Source organism: Dermochelys coriacea, chromosome 13, assembly GCF_009764565.3.
Source record: "Dermochelys coriacea isolate rDerCor1 chromosome 13, rDerCor1.pri.v4, whole genome shotgun sequence".
NCBI classification, from domain to species: Eukaryota; Metazoa; Chordata; order Testudines; family Dermochelyidae; genus Dermochelys; species Dermochelys coriacea.
The window spans coordinates 3,316,766-3,339,055 of record NC_050080.1 but is presented as its reverse complement, the minus strand read 5'-3'; the positions used below and the strand labels follow the sequence as shown (position 1 = coordinate 3,339,055).

The 22,290-nt window shown below is 46.0% G+C and overlaps 1 long non-coding RNA gene across 1 annotated transcript; it reads right to left on the bottom strand.

Moving 5' to 3' along the window:
* Positions 1-1,388: 1,388 nt before the first annotated feature.
* Positions 1,389-20,479, bottom strand: LOC122456511. The gene is made up of 3 exons (XR_006275434.1): positions 20,193-20,479; positions 2,524-2,721; positions 1,389-1,863 (listed from the first exon to the last, which is right to left on the bottom strand). It is a non-coding gene; the product is annotated as an uncharacterized LOC122456511 (long non-coding RNA).
* Positions 20,480-22,290: the final 1,811 nt, after the last annotated feature.

The following is a 22,290-nucleotide window of genomic DNA, read 5'->3' as shown; positions in this document are numbered from 1 at the left end:
GATGTCAGATATGTGTCCATTTATTCTTTTGCATAGAGACTGTCCGGTTTGGCCAATGTGCATGGCAGAGGGGCATTGCTGGGAAATATCTATGTAATATATGCCATCATGTGCCAGCAATGCCCCTCTACCCTTGAGCACCTGCTTCATGAGTTCCTAGTGTATCACCAACAGACCCTGGTTGTCTGTGGGTGGGATTGAACCTGGGACTTCTGGAGCTAAATGCATGAGCCTCTACTAAGTGAGCTAAAAGTCACATGGCCCTTAGCTAAGGCTGTAGACCAGACTCATTAATCTCTCTCTAAGTGGTCTTGGTGCCCACTAGATGGGACAGAACACCACACCCAGGAGGTGTGTGGGTTACATTAGCAGTCTGCATCAGCTGAAGGATCTGAGCTGTTTCATTTACTCCAGTTAGCTATGCACATGTGCAAGAGTGAGCTGGGTTCCATTCCGCCTCCTCTATTCTCAGCAGAAATGCCAGCTACTTTCCAGTTGCACCTGCTTAGACTATGAGGCAGAAATCTGGACACAGCTGGATTTTCACATCCCCGGCTTAATATGCAACCGTGGCAGTGAGAAAAAACTACTTTGATTTGTGAGCCGAGCGCATTTTAAATGAGACTAAATATAGAACCCCACAGTGTCATTTTACAATCACATTTCCAAAATTACATTTTAAAGAGTAACTTACTTGACCTGGACACCAGGAGACCTTGCCCCTATCTGGTGATCTGACAGCTGCACTAACAGACACTTCTTCAGTGAATGACACTAAGTGCAGCTCATCATGAGACTGACAGACAAGCCACACATGCTGGAAATTTTGCATGTTCTAGAGAATTAACACAATGGTATGTTCCAGTTCATACTCCTGCAGGGAAGAAGGTTCTCACTGCTTTTCTGCAATTCTGTCACTGTAACTCTCCCCGCATATATGAAATTACCCAAAACATTTGCACGGGTGCTAGCTCAAAGTGCATCTGAATTACTCTGGCTTTGCCCAGTAAGAAACTTTCTTCCCTTTCCTCTTTCTTCATTCAAGAAGGCAGCAGAAGCAGGAACATGAGTGAGATGGGAGCATGGCTGAGGGCAGAAAGCCCCACAAACTAGGGGCTCTTTTGAAAGTCACCCCGTTTTTCATTTCTTATGCTGAGTAATTTTTAACTCCTTCCTGCTACTATATTCTAAGGCAGGGGTTCTCAAACTGGGAGTTGGGACCCTCAGGGAGTCGTGAGGTTATTACCTGGGGAGTCACAAGCCGTCAGCCTCCACCCCAAACCCTGCTTTGCCTCCAGCATTTATAATGGTGTTAAATATAGAAATATATATATTTATAACACTTTGAATGGTCTCTTGCAACATATATTAACCCCTTATCTGTTCCATCTTGTATTTAGCTGTGATTCTCTGAGTACTATCCCAGCCCTGAAGAAGAGCTCTGTAAGTTCAAAAGCTTCTCTCTCACCAACCAAAGTTGGTCCCATAAAAGATATTACCTTGCCCACTGTGTCTCTCTTATGTTGATGATGTAATTTAGTTTCTTGCAAACATTTCAAAAGATAGGGTTTTTTCCTTTTTCCTTTCTGCCCAAGTACTTTGAATGGTCTGATTTAAACCCAGTGAGCCTGGTTTTCTCATTTACATCAATTTTACACGAGTGTGAGAAGAGAACCTAGTGCACTTCTGGGAACCTCCTGTAGAATGTACCAAGAAGCAGAAGACAATTTGTAGAAGGGAAACATGGCCTGGAAGAACAGATGTAGGGAATTCAATATAGCTTGGTGAGGAGACTCAGAGGTGCTGTGTCAATCAGCAAACATCTAACTGGCAGGAACACTGAGCAACAGATCGTGCCGGGTGCTACGGGAAATCATAAATAAAAGTCATGGCATGGAATTTCAGAAAACCTCTGGCCATACTAGAAATCACAGATAGCAAAAGTTAGACCCCCACCTCTGTTGTTTCCAGTGGAGAATCCTTTTTGTTTCTGAACTGCAGTGGTGGTGATATATGCGGCTGCGTGTGTGTAACTGGCCAGGTGTGAGCTGATAACACGCTGAATGGCACATGTCTCCCCCCCACCCCCATCACCTCCCACAAATGGTTTTACGGGTAGCTGGTCAACCCCCTTGATAAATATTCCAGCACAAAGAGGAAAGCAAATAGAGTTTTCACAGCTTAGTCACACCTACTTTGCTTTACATTAAAGCCAAGCACAGACGACAGCCTCCTGGGCTTCAAAGCCTCAGCCTGACACATCAGCTGCTGCTGCCTCTCTGCACCAGGAACAACTCTTCACCCTGTTGCTTTCCCCATCTCCCCAGTGGCCTGGTGCTAGCGGAAGATAATTAAACTTCAATTATCATCGGTTACATTTTCACACGTTTCCCATGCAAATCCCTGGCACATCTAGTGGGTTCTGGCCCATCCCCCAAGCAGCTTTTGGAGTTAGAAATCGATCCTCTGCCTTCTGGTTCACATATGTGCTGGTGCTAGGCCCCCTCTAGATGAAGTACTTACCTTACAGCACCTGCAGCGTGGCAGATCAAACGCTGCATTTCTTTATGGGGATGACTGGTTCCTGGCATGGGGTACTTGTCCTTCCTTCCGCATGGGTTTCACTGGGAGAGGGATAAGCTACTCATTACACCCACATTAGCCCTGAGTGATCGCCCTGCAGTAAGTGTTATTGAAGTGAGTGGGAACCTCTCATGACAGCTACCGAGAATCCACAGAAAGAAGAAGAAAATGCAGCCGGGTGGAATGTTTTTTATTATTATTATTATTATTATTATTATCAGGACACAGCCCCATTAACACAGTCACTGCAGGTGTCTCTACAGTCTTCTCCTTTAGTAGCTGGCTCTTCCACCTCCTTTCTCCTGTTAGCGATAAAAGGCTGGTTGCAATTGCACTCTCCGGGCACTGGGCTATTCCCCAGGTGGAGCTATGGCATTGTGTAGCACAGGCTAACCCTGTCTAACAAAGCTCACTTCACCTGACCAGACTTTGTTGGCTCTGAAGAATTCATCCCCTCCTTTAAAGAAAACTACCCAAAGTGTCCCAATCACCAAATCTCACATAGGGAAGGGTGCCTCACTACAAATTATTCTTAAAGTGCCTTGAATACAATAGGAAAAAAAAACAAACCCAATCATGGTGGCCTTTCTGGAAGATGCTTTAGCCAGACACATGTTATCTGCCTCAATATGGAGGTAACTGGGTGACATTTAATAGCCTGGGATCTACAGGAGGTCAGACTAATGACCTAATGGACTTTTGGGGCCTTCAGCTCTGAATATATGTATCATACCAGACGTCACTCTCTGGAGAGTCTGTGGGCACAGGGGTGCATGGGAAATCAAGAGACTTCCAGAGTAGTTCTAAATAAGTCCTGTTCTGTTCTTTTCTTTTTTTAAAGGACAGTGCTGATTAAGTCTTAAAAGAAATGAGTTAATTGAACGTATGGTGCAATAACTTTGAACATTTCCTGCTTTGCTCATGGAAATAAGAAGCGATGCAATGGATAAGACAGAGTCCGTCTGGGCAAAAATTACATTGGGGAAGAAAACTAGTAAAGCCTCTTCTACGATAGTGCTTGGGGTGTGCTATAGACCTCCAGGATCTAATTTGGATATGGATAGAGCCTTTTTTAATGTCTTTAATAAAGTAAATACTAATGGAAACTGCGTGATCATGGGAGACTTTAACTTCCCAGATATAGACTGGAGGACCAGTGCTAGTAATAATAATAGGGCTCAGATTTTCCTAGATGCGATAGCTGATGGATTCCTTCATCAAGTAGTTGCTGAACCGACTAGAGGGGATGCCATTTTAGATTTAATTTTGGTGAGTAGCGAGGACCTCATAGAAGAAATGGTTGTAGGGGACAATCTTGGCTCAAGTGATCATGAGCTAATTCAGTTCAAACTAAATGGAAGGATTAACAAAAATAAATCTGTAACTAGAGTTTTTGATTTCAAAAGGGCTGACTTTCAAAAATTAAGGAAATTAGTTAGGGAAGTGGATTGGACTGAAGAACTTATGGATCTAAAGGTAGAGGAGGCCTGGGATTACTTTAAATCAAAGCTGCAGAAGCTATCGGAAGCCTGTATCCTAAGAAAGGGGAAAAAATTCATAGGAAGGAGTTGTAGACCAAGCTGGATGAGCAAGCATCTTAGAGAGGTGATTAAGAAGAAGCAGAAAGCATACAGGGAGTGGAAGATGGGAGGGATCAGCAAGGAAAGCTACATAATTGAGGTCAGAACATGTAGGGATAAAGTGAGACAGGCTAAAAGTCGAGTAGAGTTGGACCTTGCAAAGGGAATTAAAATCAATAGTAAAAGGTTCTATAGCCATATAAATAAGAAGAAAACTAAGAAAGAAGAAGTGGGGCCGCTTAACACTGAGGATGGAGTGGAGGTTAAAGATAATCTAGGCATGGCCCAATATCTAAACAAATACTTTGCCTCAGTCTTTAATAAGGCTAAAGAGGATCTTAGGGATAACGGCAGCATGACAAATGGGAATGAGGATATGGAGGTAGATATTACCATATCTGAGGTAGAAGCGAAACTGAAACAGCTTAATGGGACTAAATCGGGGGGCGCAGATAATCTTCATCCAAGAATATTAAAGGAATTGGCACCTGAAATTGCAAGCCCATTAGCAAGAATTTTTAATGAATCTGTAAACTCAGGAGTAGTACCGAATGATTGGAGAATTGCTAATATAGTTCCTATTTTTAAGAAAGGAAAAAAAAGTGATCCGGGTAACTACAGGCCAGTTAGTTTGACATCTGTAGTATGCAAGGTCCTGGAAAAAATTTTGAAGGAGAAATTAGTTAAGGACACTGAAGTCAATGGTAAATGGGACAAAATACAACATGGTTTTACAAAAGGTAGATTATGCCAAACCAACCTAATCTCCTTTTTTGAAAAGGTAACAGATTTTTTAGATAAAGGAAATGCAGTGGATCTAATTTACCTAGATTTCAGTAAGGCATTTGATACTGTGCCACCTGGGGAATTATTAGTTAAATTGGAGAAGATGGGGATCGATATGAACATCAAAAGGTGGATAAGGAATTGGTTAAAGGGGAGACTGCAACGGGTTCTACTGAAAGGCGAACTGCCAGGCTGGAGGGAGGTTACCAGTGGAGTTCCTCAGGGATCCGTTTTGGGACCAATCTTATTTAATCTTTTTATTACTGACCTTGGCACAAAAAGTGGGAGTGTGCTAATAAAATTTGCAGATGATACAAAGCTGGGAGGTATTGCTAATTCAGAGAAGGATTGGGATATTATACAGGAGGATCTGGATGACCTTGTAAACTGGAGTAATAGTAATAGGATGAAATTTAATAGTGAGAAGTGTAAGGTTATGCATTTAGGGATTCATAACAAGAATTTTAGTTATAAGTTGGGGACGCATCAATTAGAAGTAACGGAAGAGGAGAAGGACCTTGGAGTATTGGTTGATCATAGGATGACTATGAGCTGCCAATGTGATATGGCTGTGAAAAAAGCTAATGCGGTTTTGGGATGCATCAGGAGAGGCATTTCCAGTAGGGATAAGGAGGTTTTAGTACCATTATACAAGGCACTGGTGAGACCTCACCTAGAATACTGTGTGCAGTTCTGGTCTCCCATGTTTAAAAAGGATGAATTCAAACTGGAGCAGGTACAGAGAAGGGCTACTAGGATGATCCGAGGAATGGAAAACTTGTCTTATGAAAGGAGACTTAAGGAGCTTGGCTTGTTTAGCCAAACTAAAAGAAGGTTGAGGGGAGATATGATTGCTCTCTATAAATATATCAGAGGGATAAATACAGGAGAGGGAGAGGAATTATTTAAGCTCAGCACCAATGTGGACAAGAACAAATGGGTATAAACTGGCCACCAGGAAGTTTAGACTTGAAATTAGACGAAGGTTTCTAACCATCAGAGGAGTGAAGTTTTGGAATAGCCTTCCAAGCGAAGCAGTGGGGGCAAAAGATCTATCTGGTTTTAAGATTCTACTTGATAAGTTTATGGAGGAGATGGTATGATAGGATAATGGGATTTTGGTAAGTAATTGATCTTTAAATATTCAGGGTAAATAGGACTAATCCCCTGAGATGGGATATTAGATGGATGGGATCTGAGTTACCCAGGAAAGAATTTTCTGTAGTAAGTGGCTGGTGAATCTTGCCCATATGCTCAGGGTTTAGCTGATTGCCATATTTGGGGTCGGGAAGGAATTTTCCTCCAGGGCAGATTGGAGAGGCCCTGGAGGTTTTTCGCCTTCCTCTGTAGCATGGGGCATGGTTGACTTGAGGGAGGCTTCTCTGCTCCTTGAAGTCTTTAAACCATGATTTAAGGACTTCAATAGCTCAGACATAGGTGAGGTTTTTCATAGGAGTGGGTGGGTGAGATTCTGTGGCCTGCGCTGTGCAGGAGGTCGGACTAGATGATCAGAATGGTCCCTTCTGACCTTAGTATCTATGAATCTATGAATCTATGATTCAGCTGGGATCTGCATTTCCTGTGTCCCCATCCTATATCAGATGGAACTCCTTGCTGTCAAGGATCAGTAAAATGCCAGCTCCTACTGATGCACACCCAGCACCAATTGCAGTTATGGAGATACTGGAGTGAAGGCAGGTATCTCTGAAAGCTCTTCTGTGAACACATTATATGCCTGCATGCACAGACACACACACACACACACACACACACACGCATATTCGGATTTAGCAGATAGTTATTTCTATTGATAAGACTGTGTCCTCTCTGAGCTGTGGGTACATTTTCATGAATAAAAAGCACAAATCACAACCATTGTAGCATCATGCTGCCACACCTTTCAGTCTCTGGGAGCCTTCCTTTCCCTAACTACGATAAAAGAAATAATGGCTGTCATGGAAGCACTAATTCATAGATGTCAAAGGGCCAGATTCTGATACTACTATCAATTATCTGCGTTAGTGTGACAACTACCAGCCCCATCATTGAGCAGGACCCAGTTGCACTAGGTGCTGTACAGACACAGAACAAAGAGAAGGTCCCTGCCCCAGGAGCTCACAATCTAAGTATAAGATAACAGACAACAGAGAAGATACAGACCAACAGGAAAGTGCAGGGAAACAATGAGACGGTATTGGTCAGTACAATAGGCAGAGATCCCAGCATGCTAGCTGATGTGCTCTTAGCTATGTCCATACAGCAGCTGAGAGGGTGCTTCCCAGTGCGGGTGGATAGATACGGGCTAGCTCTGCTTGAGCTGGGTGTGCTAAATATAGCAGTGTCGCCATGGAGGCATGGGCAGCAGCTTGGGCTAGCCAGCCTGACTACAAGCCTGTGTGACCCCTGGGTACATTCGTGGCTAGCCCAAGCAGCTGGCTATGCCGCCACAGCCACACTGCTATTTTTAGCATGATAGCTCAAACAGAGCTAGTGTGTGTCTGTCTACCCACCCCGGAGAGCACCCTCGCCAGCCTGTGTAGACATACCCTTAACTCTGGTTTAGTGGAACCTTATTCCATGAGGAGTCCCGTTGACTAATGGGAGTACGGTGATTCCGAATGGCAATAAGGATGTCAGAATCTGGCCCTCAGATACCAGACCAAATCACTTCACAGGCTTCCTTGAATTTGGAAGTTCTCATGAGGATTTGCCCCAAGCCAGGGGCAGTGTGTTGGGAAGTGAAAAGGAAGGTTTATGAAACACGCACGCCTGGGGCAGTCTTTTATTGTGCATGTTGAGATGTTTCCCAGAAGGGGCGTTTGGGTAAAAAACATTCCCTGGTGTCCAATGAAGGAGGCCTGTTGGCCGGGACCATCATGATCAGGTAAGCTGAAGATACCAATACTGACGTGGCAGTAACACTGATCAATGGCGATTGTTTCAGACTCTTGTTTCAGTTCATGGAGAGAATCTCTGGGTGGCAGTGACCAGCTCAGCCCTAAAAGGAGCAGTCACAATTTATGCCTCAGGATGACCATTAAAAAAAAAGAGAGAGATGATTGTTTATTTCCAGATGAATTTAACATTGACGTGATCATCAATTCTGTTCCCCAAATAGCTTGAGCTGCCTTATGGGATGGAGTTCCTCCTGCTTGTCTCTCCTTTCAGGGATGGAGCCGAGACTCCTGTGGGAACTGGAGCACCCATGTCTTCTGAACTGGACCGAGCTCTGGTGCGGATCGTTTCCCTGCTCGTATCTGAACTCTCCCAGTAAGTGCATTCCACTTTCAGCTCCTGCATGCTGGTGTGCAGCTGTAACAGCTTCTCCAGCAGCTGCTGATCCTGGAGCTGCATCTCTGACTGGAGCAGGGCATAAAAATATATATATAGCAGTGATGCTGAGTCTTTAGCACTATATCAGTCTTTGGTTTATGAGACTCTTATTCCATACATCCACAGAAGGGGGAAAACAAACATCAGGGGCACAGTCCAGCTACTGCTGTGAACTGCCTGACCTAAACGTGATGGAACCAGTACTGGAAAACCCTCAGCCTTTCATCCCCTCCCTCCTTGCTACAATCTTCCAGCACTTACTAGTGTTTTTGAGGACAGAAGGGGACTTTCTAAAGGGGGAGTGAACATGGGGAAACAGACTGAAGCCAACGGGTGAAAGGTTGTTGAACATGGGTGTCAGAGTTGGAAAGGTAGGTAAACGAGGCTGAAAGAATGAAGTGATCTTTATGATGAAGGGACAGGCTGGAAGGATCAGAAGTGTGAAAATGTGGGGTAGGTCACTGCATCTTAGGCCTTGTCTACACAAAGTAGCAGTGCTCTAACTACACTGGTGAGGTTAAAGCGATACAGCTCCTCGAATGTGGACACAGTTATATTGGTTTAGAGGTGCCTTGTACTGGTCTAGCCATTCCTGTGGGAAGGGGAATAAGCTATAAGCATAAGGCACCTTTATACTGCTATAGTTGTGTCATCACTAGGAGTTATACTGATACAGCTATTTCAGCAGAAAAAAGACCAGTTAAGCCAGTATAAATCCTGACCTACATAAAGCCATAGGGGGCAACATCAGTTGCTTCAGACTGCAGAGCATGAGTAACCAAACATGAGAATGGAACAGTAGAGTATGTCACAGAAGAGGGAGCATATGGGATAACTCAGTGGGATCAGAGAAGTAATGTGCTAGTTCCTTAAAATGGGTCAAATCTTCCTTGTCTTATTCATGCAAGTAGTACCATTCAAGATAGTTAAGTCCAAAGGTGACTGTGAAGCGTTACAGGGGAGCTCACAAAACTGGGTGACTGGGCAACAAAATGGCAGATTAAATTCAATATTGATAAGTGTGAAGTAATGCACACTGGAAAACATAATCCCAACTACACATGTATAATGATGGGTTCTAAATGAGCGGTTACCATTCAAGAAAGGGATATTGGAGTCATGGTGGATAGTTCTCTGCAAACTTCAGCTCAATGCGCGGCAGCAATCAAAAAGGCTAACAGAATGTTAGGAGCTATTAGGAAAGGGATAGAAAACGAGACACAAAATATCATAATGCCACTATATAAATCTGTGGTACATCCACACCTGGAATACTGTGTCCAGTTCTGGTCGCCCTATTTCAGAAAGGATCTAGTGGAACAGGAAAAGGTTCAAAGAAGGTCAACAAAGATGATCCAGGGTATGGAATGGCTTCCATACAAGGAGAGACTAAAAAGTTTAGAGCTGTTCAACTTAGAAAAGAGATGATTAAGGAGGGGAGGGGATTATTGTAGAAGTCTATAGGATCATTAATGGGATGGAAAAAAGTGTTATTTACCCTTTCCCACAATACAAAAACCAGGGGTCACCCTATGAAATTAACAGGCAGCAGGTTTTATATGAACAAGAGGAAGTACTTTTTCCATGCAATACACAGTTAACCTGTGGAACTCATTGCAATGGGACGTTGTGATGGCCAAAAGTATAAATGGCTTAAAAAAAACAAACAAACTAATATGTCCCTCAAGGCTATTAACCAAGATAGTCAGGGATGCAACCCCAAGCTTGGGATGACCCTAAACTTCTGACTGCCAGAAAGCAGGAGGGCAAGATGGGGTGGATCTGTCCAAGACTGCCCTGTTCTGTACACTTCTCCCGAAGCTCTAGTACTGCCCACTGGTGGAGACAGGATACTGGGCTAAAGGGACCGCTGAACGGACCCCGTATGGCAGCTTTTGCATTCTTATGTAGTCAGTGACACCACTTGCATGAGAAAGTTGAGGAAGAACTGGCCCATTCATTACAGTGAATGATTTCACAATCATAAGGGGTAAGGGCCGATGTAGCTGAGGCTGTTTTGTGCTGTCTGGGAATTCCCAACAGATCAGGGCACCGTACATCAGCTTCCCAATATAGAAAGGTCCTATCACAGTGACCCTCTCACTGTAGTCCTTGGAACACCAGTCGTCTATTGATTTTTTTTCTGGCTGTCCCACACAATGAAACAATTTAAGAAGCAAGCAGTAGAAGGTTTGGGATTAGGAGATGATGTGATGGCTGGGGAGTTGGCACAGCAAGTGGGCCCATGGGGGAATCTCTCCCCTTACTCAGTGGTCAGCACAATAGTAAAGTTGGAGTAAACCTGTCTGTAGAGCAGATAAAGCTGGGCTTCCCTATCAACTGAGCTGTGTAGCCTGAATGGGTGTTGCCTTGCACCCGCACTCGGCTGGAGGTCAGAACTTCGTAGATGGGAAGGAATTCAGCCACCCCAGACTTCAAAGAAAGGATGAAGAGAACCTGAGCCCAATCCAAAGTCCATGAAGTCGGTGGGAGTCTTTTCAATTATTTCAAAAAGAAAAGGAGTACTTGTGACACCTTAGAGACTAACAAATTTATTAGAGCATAAGCTTTCGTGAGCTACAGCTCACTTCATCGGATGCATTTGCTGGAAAAAACAGAGGAGAGATTTATATACACACACACAGAGAACATGAAACAATGGGTTTATCATACACACTGTAAGGAGAGTGATCACTTAAGATAAGCCATCACCAGCAGCAGGGGGGGGAAAGGAGGAAAACCTTTCATGGTGACAAGCAAGGTAGGCTAATTCCAGCAGTTAACAAGAATATCAGAGGAACAGTGGGGGGTGAGGTGGGGGGGAGAAATACCATGGGGAAATAGTTTTACTTTGTCTAATGACTCATCCATTCCCAGTCTCTATTCAAGCCTAAGTTAATTGTATCCAGTTTGCAAATTAATTCCAATTCAGCAGTCTCTCGTTGGAGTCTGTTTTTGAAGCTTTTTTGTTGAAGGATAGCCACTCTTAGGTCTGTGATCGAGTGACCAGAGAGATTGAAGTGTTCTCCAACTGGTTTTTGAATGTTATAATTCTTGACGTCTGATTTGTGTCCATTCATTCTTTTACGTAGAGACTGTCCAGTTTGGCCAATGTACATGGCAGAGGGGCATTGCTGGCACATGATGGCATATATCACATTGGTAGATGCGCAGGTGAACGAGCCTCTGATGGTGTGGCTGATGTGATTAGGCCCTATGATGGTATCCCCTGAATTGATATGTGGACAGAGTTGGCAATGGGCTTTGTTGCAAGGATAGGTTCCTGGGTTAGTGGTTCTGTTGTGTGGTGTGTGGTTGCTGGTGAGTATTTGCTTCAGATTGGGGGGCTGTCTGTAAGCAAGGACTGGTCTGTCTCCCAAGATCTGTGAGAGTGATGGGTCGTCCTTCAGGATAGGTTGTAGATCCTTGATGATGCGTTGGAGAGGTTTTAGTTGGGGGCTGAAGGTGATGGCTAGTGGCGTTCTGTTGTTTTCTTTGTTGGGCCTGTCCTGTAGTAGGTGACTTCTGGGTACTCTTCTGGCTCTGTCAATCTGTTTCTTCACTTCAGCAGGTGGGTATTGTAGTTGTAGGAATGCATGATAGAGATCTTGTAGGTGTTTGTCTCTGTCTGAGGGGTTGGAGCAAATGCGGTTATATCGTAGCGCTTGGCTGTAGACAATGGATCGAGTGGTATGATCTGGATGAAAGCTAGAGGCATGTAGGTAGGAATAGCGGTCAGTAGGTTTCCGATATAGGGTGGTGTTTATGTGACCATCGCTTATTAGCACCGTAGTGTCCAGGAAGTGGATCTCTTGTGTGGACTGGTCCAGGCTGAGGTTGATGGTGGGATGGAAATTGTTGAAATCATGGTGGAATTCCTCAAGAGCTTCTTTTCCATGGGTCCAGATGATGAAGATGTCATCAATGTAGCGCAAGTAGAGTAGGGGCATTAGGGGATGAGAGCTGAGGAAGCGTTGTTCTAAGTCAGCCATAAAAATGTTGGCATACTGTGGGGCCATGCGGGTACCCATCGCAGTGCCGCTGATTTGAAGGTATACATTGTCACCAAATGTGAAATAGTTATGGGTCAGGACAAAGTCACAAAGTTCAGCCACCAGGTTAGCCGTGACAGTATCAGGGATACTGTTCCTGACGGCTTGTAGTCCATCTTTGTGTGGAATGTCGGTGTAGAGGCTTCTGCATCCATAGTGGCCAGGATGGTGTTTTTAGGAAGATCAGCAATGGACTGTAGTTTCCTCACGAAGTCAGTGGTGTCTCGAAGATAGCTGGGAGTGCTGGTAACGAAGGGCCTGAGGAGGGAGTCTACATAGCCAGACAATCCTGCTGTCAGGGTGCCAATGCCTGAGATGATGGGGCGTCCAGGATTTCCAGGTTTATGGATCTTGGGTAGCAGATAGAATACCCCAGGTTGGGGCTCCAGGGGTGTGTCTGTGCGGATTTGTTCTTGTGCTTTTTCAGGGAGTTTCTTGAGCAAATGCTGTAGTTTCTTTTGGTAACCCTCAGTGGGATCAGAGGGTAATGGCTTGTAGAAAGTGGTGTTGGAGAGCTGCCTAGTAGCCTTCCACACAAACTTCCTCGTGGCTGGACTTTACAAAAACTAGACAAGCCATTTACAAAACACACTTTGCTTCTCTACAAAAGAAAAAGGACACTAAGCTATCTAAACTACTATATACCACAAGGGGCCACAACAATGGTTCTCGTAACCCACCCAGCAATATTGTTAATCTATCCAACTATACTCTTAGCCCAGCAGAAGAATCTGTCCTATCTCGGGGCCTCTCCTTCTGCCCCTCCACTCCCACGAACATGATACAGTTCTGTGGTGACCTAGAATCCTATTTTCGACGTCTCAGACTCAAGGAATATTTCCAAAACACCTCTGACCAACATATTAACCCACAGAGACCTTCCTGCCAACACTACAAAAAGAAGGATTCTGGATGGACTCCTCCTGAAGGTCGAAACAGCAGCCTGGATTTCTACATAGACTGCTTCCGCCGACGTGCACGAGCTGAAATTGTGGGAAAGCAGCATCGCTTACCCCATAACCTCAGCCATGCAGAACACAGTGCCATCCACAGCCTCAGAAACAACTCTGACATCATAATCAAAAAGGCTGACAAAGGAGGTGCTGTCGTCATCATGAATAGGTCGGAGTATGAACAAGAGGCTACTAGGCAGCTCTCCAACACCACTTTGTACAAGCCATTACCCTCTGATCCCACTGAGGGTTACCAAAAGAAACTACAGCATTTGCTCAAGAAACTCCCTGAAAAAGCACAAGAACAAATCCGCACAGACACACCCCTGGAACCCCGACCTGGGGTATTCTATCTGCTACCCAAGATCCATAAACCTGGAAATCCTGGACGCCCCATCATCTCAGGCATTGGCACCCTGACAGCAGGATTGTCTGGCTATGTAGACTCCCTCCTCAGGCCCTTCGTTACCAGCACTCCCAGCTATCTTCGAGACACCACTGACTTCGTGAGGAAACTACAGTCCATTGCTGATCTTCCTAAAAACACCATCCTGTCCACTATGGATGCAGAAGCCTCTACACCAACATTCCACACAAAGATGGACTACAAGCCATCAGGAACAGTATCCCTGATACTGTCACGGCTAACCTGGTGGCTGAACTTTGTGACTTTGTCCTGACCCATAACTATTTCACATTTGGAGACAATGTATACCTTCAAATCAGCGGCACTGCGATGGGTACCCGCATGGCCCCACAGTATGCCAACATTTTTATGGCTGACTTAGAACAACGCTTCCTCAGCTCTCGTCCCCTAATGCCCCTACTCTACTTGTGCTACATTGATGACATCTTCATCATCTGGACCCATGGAAAAGAAGCTCTTGAGGAATTCCACCATGATTTCAACAATTTCCATCCCACCATCAACCTCAGCCTGGACCAGTCCACACAAGAGATCCACTTCCTGGACACTACGGTGCTAATAAGCGATGGTCACATAAACACCACCCTATATCGGAAACCTACTGACCGCTATTCCTACCAACATGCCTCTAGCTTTCATCCAGATCATACCACTCGATCCATTGTCTACAGCCAAGCGCTACGATATAACCGCATTTGCTCCAACCCCTCAGACAGAGACAAACACCTACAAGATCTCTATCATGCATTCCTACAACTACAATACCCACCTGCTGAAGTGAAGAAACAGATTGACAGAGCCAGAAGAGTACCCAGAAGTCACCTACTACAGGACAGGCCCAACAAAGAAAACAACAGAACACCACTAGCCATCACCTTCAGCCCCCAACTAAAACCTCTCCAACGCATCATCAAGGATCTACAACCTATCCTGAAGGACGACCCATCACTCTCACAGATCTTGGGAGACAGACCAGTCCTTGCTTACAGACAGCCCCCCAATCTGAAGCAAATACTCACCAGCAACCACACACCACACAACAGAACCACTAACCCAGGAACCTATCCTTGCAACAAAGCCCATTGCCAACTCTGTCCACATATCTATTCAGGGGACACCATCATAGGGCCTAATCACATCAGCCACACTATCAGAGGCTCGTTCACCTGCGCATCTACCAATGTGATATATGCCATCATGTGCCAGCAATGCCCCTCTGCCATGTATAGAATCATAGAATCATAGAATATCAGGGTTGGAAGGGACCCCAGAAGGTCATCTAGTCCAACCCCCTGCTCAAAGCAGGACCAAGTCCCAGTTAAATCATCCCAGCCAGGGCTTTGTCAAGCCTGACCTTAAAAACCTCTAAGGAAGGAGATTCTACCACCTCCCTAGGTAACGCATTCCAGTGTTTCACCACCCTCTTAGTGAAAAAGTTTTTCCTAATATCCAATCTAAACCTCCCCCATTGCAACTTGAGACCATTACTCCTCGTTCTGTCATCTGCTACCATTGAGAACAGTCTAGAGCCATCCTCTTTGAAACCCCCTTTCAGGTAGTTGAAAGCAGCTATCAAATCCCCCCTCATTCTTCTCTTCTGCAGACTAAACAATCCCAGCTCCCTCAGCCTCTCCTCATAAGTCATGTGCTCTAGACCCCTAATCATTTTCGTTGCCCTTCGTTGTACTCTTTCCAATTTATCCACATCCTTCCTGTAGTGTGGGGCCCAAAACTGGACACAGTACTCCAGATGAGGCCTCACCAGTGTCGAATAGAGGGGAACGATCACGTCCCTCGATCTGCTCGCTATGCCCCTACTTATACATCCCAAAATGCCATTGGCCTTCTTGGCAACAAGGGCACACTGCTGACTCATATCCAGCTTCTCGTCCACTGTCACCCCTAGGTCCTTTTCCGCGGAACTGCTGCCGAGCCATTCGGTCCCTAGTCTGTAGCGGTGCATTGGATTCTTCCATCCTAAGTGCAGGACCCTGCACTTATCCTTATTGAACCTCATTAGATTTCTTTTGGCCCAATCCTCCAATTTGTCTAGGTCCTTCTGTATCCTATGTACATTGGCCAAACTGGACAGTCTCTACGTAAAAGAATGAATGGACACAAATCAGACGTCAAGAATTATAACATTCAAAAACCAGTTGGAGAACACTTCAATCTCTCTGGTCACTCGATCACAGACCTAAGAGTGGCTATCCTTCAACAAAAAAGCTTCAAAAACAGACTCCAACGAGAGACTGCTGAATTGGAATTAATTTGCAAACTGGATACAATTAACTTAGGCTTGAATAGAGACTGGGAATGGATGAGTCATTAGACAAAGTAAAACTATTTCCCCATGGTATTTCTCCCCCCCACCTCACCCCCTACTGTTCCTCTGATATTCTTGTTAACTGCTGGAATTAGCCTACCTTGCTTGTCACCATGAAAGGTTTTCCTCCTTTCCCCCCCCTGCTGCTGGTGATGGCTTATCTTAAGTGATCACTCTCCTTACAGTGTGTATGATAAACCCATTGTTTCATGTTCTCTGTGTGTGTGTATATAAATCTCTCCTCTGTTTTTTCCACCAAATGCATCCGATGAAGTGAGCTGTAGCTCACGAAAGCTTATGCTCTAATAAATTTGTTAGTCTCTAAGGTGCCACAAGAACTCCTTTTCTTTTTGCGAATACAGACTAACACGGCTGCTACTCTGAAACCTGTCAATTATTTCAGCGGACTTTGGGTCAGGCCCTTGATGAGTGAAGCTGCAAAGGGACAGAGACTGCTTATCCTAGTCAGCACTGTGCTCCTCTGAACCCCTAGGGAGGGATAAAACTGAATCAACCTGGGCAGACCCTACACCACAGAAATGGAGGTGCAGGATCAGGGTCTAACTGAATGCAACGAGCAATGCACATAAAAACAGAGCAACACTCAAAACTCTGCCCTACAGTGACCCTGTGATTGTTATTGAGACTAGCACCACTGCCCACACTCAAAGCTGGGTTCGTGGGTTAAACTCTGGCCATTAAAGAGGCCTGTGCCCACAGACAAGTCACTTTGAGCTCTGCTGAATAACGTGAAAGCAGCCCTCACCTTACCCCCATGCTATTCTGTCACTGTGGGGTCCGCAATTCTAAAAGACTATCATCATCTTGGCTGTGTTTCCCGGTCCCTCAGGAAAGGGCCCATGGTAGAATATCATGGAAACATGGGGTGCACTCCCCTGGAAGTGCCCCTCTCTTTGTATGGGATCTCGTCTGTGAATGGAAGATGGGGCCGTTAAACCTTGAATGGGGATTAGAAAAATGCCCCTTTGTGGTTTTAAATGAAAGCTTAGATTCTAATGAATACAGTGCAGTTTATTACTGTATTAGGTAGCACTTAGAGAATCCAACTGAAATCAGAGCCCCACTATGCGAGGGGCTGTACAAACATATAACAAGAGAGTCCCTGCCCCAGAGACCTTACAATCTAAACAGATAAGGCAGACAAAGTAAGGATTATCATATCCCCATTTTCCAGGTAGGAAAATGGAGGCACAGAGGGAGTTCATGTCTTGCCCAGGGTCACATGATCAGTCTGTTGAAGAGCCAGGAATTGAACCCAGCTCACCAGTGCCTTAAGTTTAGTTGCAGTCTATGTGACAGTCCTAATTCTTGCGACTCTGATCATGTTTCCGTGATTGCCAAAGATTAGTGATTTTGAGTATGTGCAAGTGTTTAATTGTGAATAGGGATGTGACAGTGTGTGGACATGAGTAATGAGACACCCTGATGGGGGGCGGCGGTGTGTGTGTGCGTGTGTGCATATTGCCATCTATTGTTTGTATTTAGAGATTCTATCTAAGCACTTGTCCAGGTGCGTAACAGTGAGGCAGTGGAGTGGTAGAAAGTGCCTCAGTAGATGCAGTTCTTTGCCTCAGTATAAAGCTGCCCTGGAGCTTTTAGCTGGCTCCAGATATGTTCAGCTGTTTTTCTCTTAATAAAGACCTGACCTTTGAGTCACCTTGAGCTGCATTCAGCTGCTGGTGTTCAGACTGCTGTGGAAAGCTGTGAATACTAAAAAGGCAGGAATGAAACTTTACCTCCCCAGCAGAGCTGGGAGTGAATGCCAGCCCTGCCCTGGGCCAGGATGGAGTTCAGCATTCACACACACTCACACACACACACACACACACACACACTTCCCCTTTACCTCCAGCGAAATAACAATGCATTGGAGGAACCTAAATAAACAGAACCAGCTTCAGAGCCCTGCTCATGCATCTCTCTCTTGCCCCTTTTCCATTTCTTCACTGCCAACTTTGCTCCTTCTCCTCTCATTTATGGGTCATTTATCTGCTTCCAGTCTCTCTCTCTTCTCCTTCACTGACAACCAGGCTCTCCCTCCCTTTCATACTGGGCCGCCACTTTCCGATTGGCCAATCCTTTCTTTGACCCCTCTTCTAATTCCTCTTCTCAGCATCCCCACACCTCTCTGTCCACCAGTGCATCCGATGAAGTGAGCTGTAGCTCACGAAAGCTTATGCTCTAATAAATTTGTTAGTCTCTAAGGTGCCACAAGTACTCCTTTTCTTTTTGTCCACCAGTGGTGTATCTCCCCTTCCCTCCGACCCGATTTCCAGTTATTTTCCCAGCCCCCAGCCCCATCTCTCTCCCACATCCACTGCCCCAAGCTCATGCAGATTTTTCTCCATCTATCCCATCTCTCTTTTCCTTTGGCATCCCCGTTTGAGTGTGGCTCTCTCCTGCTGCTCCTCCTCCTGAGTTGTAAGCTTTAATCTTGGCCTTCTCCTATCTATCCATCCACCCCATCCTCGTTGCCATGGTATCAGAGCTCCTGAAGTCTATATTCCAGGATTTTAATTCTTGTAGATCATTTGGCTTTGTGGTCAGCCCACCTGAGTCGCAGGATTTGCCAGGGGAAGCGTCTTCTACCATCCTCAGCTTACGTATTTTTTGGGGAAGAGGGCCCTGCTCATCCCGGTGCCCTTTAACTGCCACCCACCCCAGCAAGGAGCACTTTAGGTTTAAAGTGACTGGGATTGCTTCCCCGTGCATGCTGACCCAAACCCATCGGAATCTGGGTGGTATTCTGGATTAGGCAGCCAAAGGTGATGACACAAGAAGGACTTTGCTAGGATCATCCCCACAGGCTTGGCGTGATCTCCCCCATGGGTATGCTATTGCCAGTCTAGCCCATGACATAACACTCAAAGGTATTCCCAGTGCTAGGAGCTTTAGGGGCCAGGATATAAAACTGATCACATGGTAAATTCACAAGCTCCCTTTCCACCTCACCGGCTGCTCCAGTCCCCTAGCTTCATTCCACTCCTGAGCTGCAGAGCATTGGCTAGCCAGTGCTGACCCAGATGTGGTGAAAGGGATGCAGCACGCACACGCGGTCTGCATAGCACAGAGCAAAGGGGGAGGCTGGGATCAGGCAAAGAGACTGTCTCAAGAGACATCAAGGAGGAGGAAGACAGCCCTTCCCAGGGGGGACAGGAGGAATCTGGGGGGCGAGAGGGGTAGCCCTCCTTCCCAGCAGGAGACCAAGACTACAGGGACACAGTGGCTGCTGTGGAGATAGCTCCTGCCAGTGCAGGGTCTGGGAAGAGGTTTAACTGAGACAGGTGAGGAGGTGGATTGGGACTGACAGCAAGAAGCACTGTACAGTGTCTAATGGGGGAAGGTCAGCAGGTAAGGCAGCCTCTGAGCATGAGGCAGGGAGGACGCCAGGGATTAGTCATTCTGGGAACGGGTGACTCCTGTGTTCTAATCACGGACGCTGCCCTGGCCTTGGACAAGTCCCGTAGGGCCTGAGCCTGTTGAAGTCAGTAGTTTTGCCACTTACTTCATCTGGAGCAGGGGAGAACACGACCTCTTGGCCTGTTTCCCCTCAGTCCCTTTGAAATAAAACCCACCTAACTCATAGCGATGCAAGGGGATTCGGCACCTAGGGTGTGCAAAACGCACTGAACGTGAAAGTGCCATATAAATGCTAATTGTGATTAGAGAGGGAGACTCATCCCTGTGATGTGCAGACTATTTGCGTATATGTGTTTGTCAGTGCGCCTCTGTGTCTGTCTCTGTGCGCACACGTGGGTTTGCTGCTGTGAATGTGTATTGCTGCTGGCAAATGCGTGTTTCTCTGAACGTTTCTGCGTGTATGTTTGTGTGCATGTGTGTATGTGTGTATTTATGTACGAATGAATGTTCATGCTTGCATGTTTATTTCAAAGGTGTGTGCAAAACACTGACCCAGAACAACCTCTCTCTGTGGCGGTGTGAGCTTTCATGTGTGTTTACATTTGGGTATGTTTATGCAGGAGCTCTGTGTGTGTTTCAGTGTATTGGTTTGCATGTCCCCCTGTGCTTGCAGTCTTGGCTGTGTGCGTGCTTGCATGTTTGCATCTCTCTCTTACTGCGCAGAGGGAAGGGAGGGTTCCAGGTAGGGCTATAAAATTGAAGATATCTTACCAGTTCTCTCCTCAGCCAGGCCAGCCTGTGCTCTAGATGCAGTTTCTGCTCCTCCTCCAGCTGCATTTTGGCAGCACAAAGCCACCAGGCAATCTGCCACCCTGCTGGCTGGGCACACTCACTGGCCTCCTAAGGACTCTGGGACATCTTCTCTCTGCTATCACCTCGTCCTTGAGCAGATCGGAGTCTGCTGCACAAGCTCCGCAGCTTCCATTGTGCAGCAGCACCCAGCAGTGAGCAGAATAAAAGCAACTGGTGACTCAACTTTGAAAATGTCGTTTTTTTGACTGCGGCACTCCATGCAAAGCAGGGAGGCAGCAGTGAGTGTTGCAAAACAACACCTGACCTCAAGTGCTTTGACAGAGAATGCAGGAGAGGGCTCCTTGCCTCTGTCAAAAGAGAAAACAACTGAAGCTAAGCAAGAAAGCCAACAGCCTCGCTCTCTCTCACTGCAGATGCCCACCAGATGGGAAAAAGGAGCACACAGCAGCTGGGAGAGGAGTGCAGGAAAAATAAGAAGGGAGCTTGTTAGTCTGGTGGCAATGTTTCAAGTGCAATCGTTCAGGTTAACAAATGCAGACTGGAGAGCAGAACAAACATCAGATGGATTTAGAAAAAAGAACAGGAGGACTTGTGGCACCTTAGAGACTAACAAATGTATTAGAGCATAAGCTTTCGTGGGCTGCAGCCCACTTCATCGGATGCATAGAATGGAACATATAGTAAGAAGATATGTATATACATACAGAGAAGGTGGAAGTTGCCATACAAACTGTGAGAGGCTAATTAATTAAGATGAGGTACTGTCAGCAAAAGAAAACTTTTGTAGTGATAATCAAGATGGCCCATTTAGACAGTTGACAAGAAGGTGTAAGGATACTTAACACAGGGAAATAGATTCAATATGTGTAATGAACCAGCTACTCCCAGTCTCTATCTGGATTTAGTGACTGTCCTAATTGCACAAAGCAGAGCTAAGAGAGGAAGTTAACCCAGTGCAGAGATGTCAGCAGAGCATGCAGACAGCGCCACGTGGATTGGCCAAGAGAAGGTGAGAGAAAAGTCCTGTTGGGCCATCAGGTTCCTTTCTCCATGAGTCCAAGAGAGGGATGGTAACAGGTAGGAAGCTGATACCAGGTCTCAGCATAGACAGGCCTGATTCATCACTGCACTACTCCATTTTTATTGCAGTGCAACTCGACTGACTTTGTATGGGCTACACCAGCATACAACTGGAGTGGCACACTGGTGAATCAAGCTCCAAGTGTGGACAGTGTGTATGTTCACACACATCTCAGGTACTTACATGGACCCCATCATTGCAGTATTTTAGCATCTCACAACACCCCCGTGGGGCACAGCAGGGCTGTTATCCACATTTTACAGATGTGGAACTGAGGCACAGAGAGGCTAAGTGACTTCCCACAGTCTCAAAGGAAGGCTGTGGTAGAACAAGGAACAGAGCCTGGGTCTCCCAAGTCCCAGGGTAGCACTCTAACCACTGAACCATCCTTCCCGGGTGTGCACACACACAGGTGCCCTTATGCTGGGTGCCTAAGATGAAGATTTACAGCTCTGATACACATCAGAGGACTTGGTATTGACTGGGGTGCACAGATACAGGGAGCAGTCAGCTGGAGACAAGACTGTTGAGGGCATCCTTTCTGCCTACAGCTCAAGGGCTCAAGGTGGGATTGTATTTGGGGAAGTGGAGCTCAGAGAGCGCTTTCTGGAAAGAAGAGCAGAGCATTAGTCACTGGTGAGCTGGAGTGAGCTCTTGGCCCTTTGCAGCAGCCACTTGTTAAAATCCTGCTGCCCTTTGAAAGGGAGAGTGAGGGATTTCTCTGCTTCTCATGCCGCTCACTGTTCTGTGGATGCTGCTGTCCAGCCAGATGGCCCTTGAGCTCCTTGCTTCTGTGTTGCCTCCCTTTTTCTGTCCGTCTGTCTGTGGTGAACTCTTTGGCCTTATCTTTAGGAGGATTTTCTCAGTCTAGCTCCCCCAGTGCCGGCAATGGCCGAAGTCATATTGCCACTGCATTGCCTGTCCCTGCTCTGACCTGGATTTTCCCCAGGACTCAGAAATCCTTCCCAAGGACAA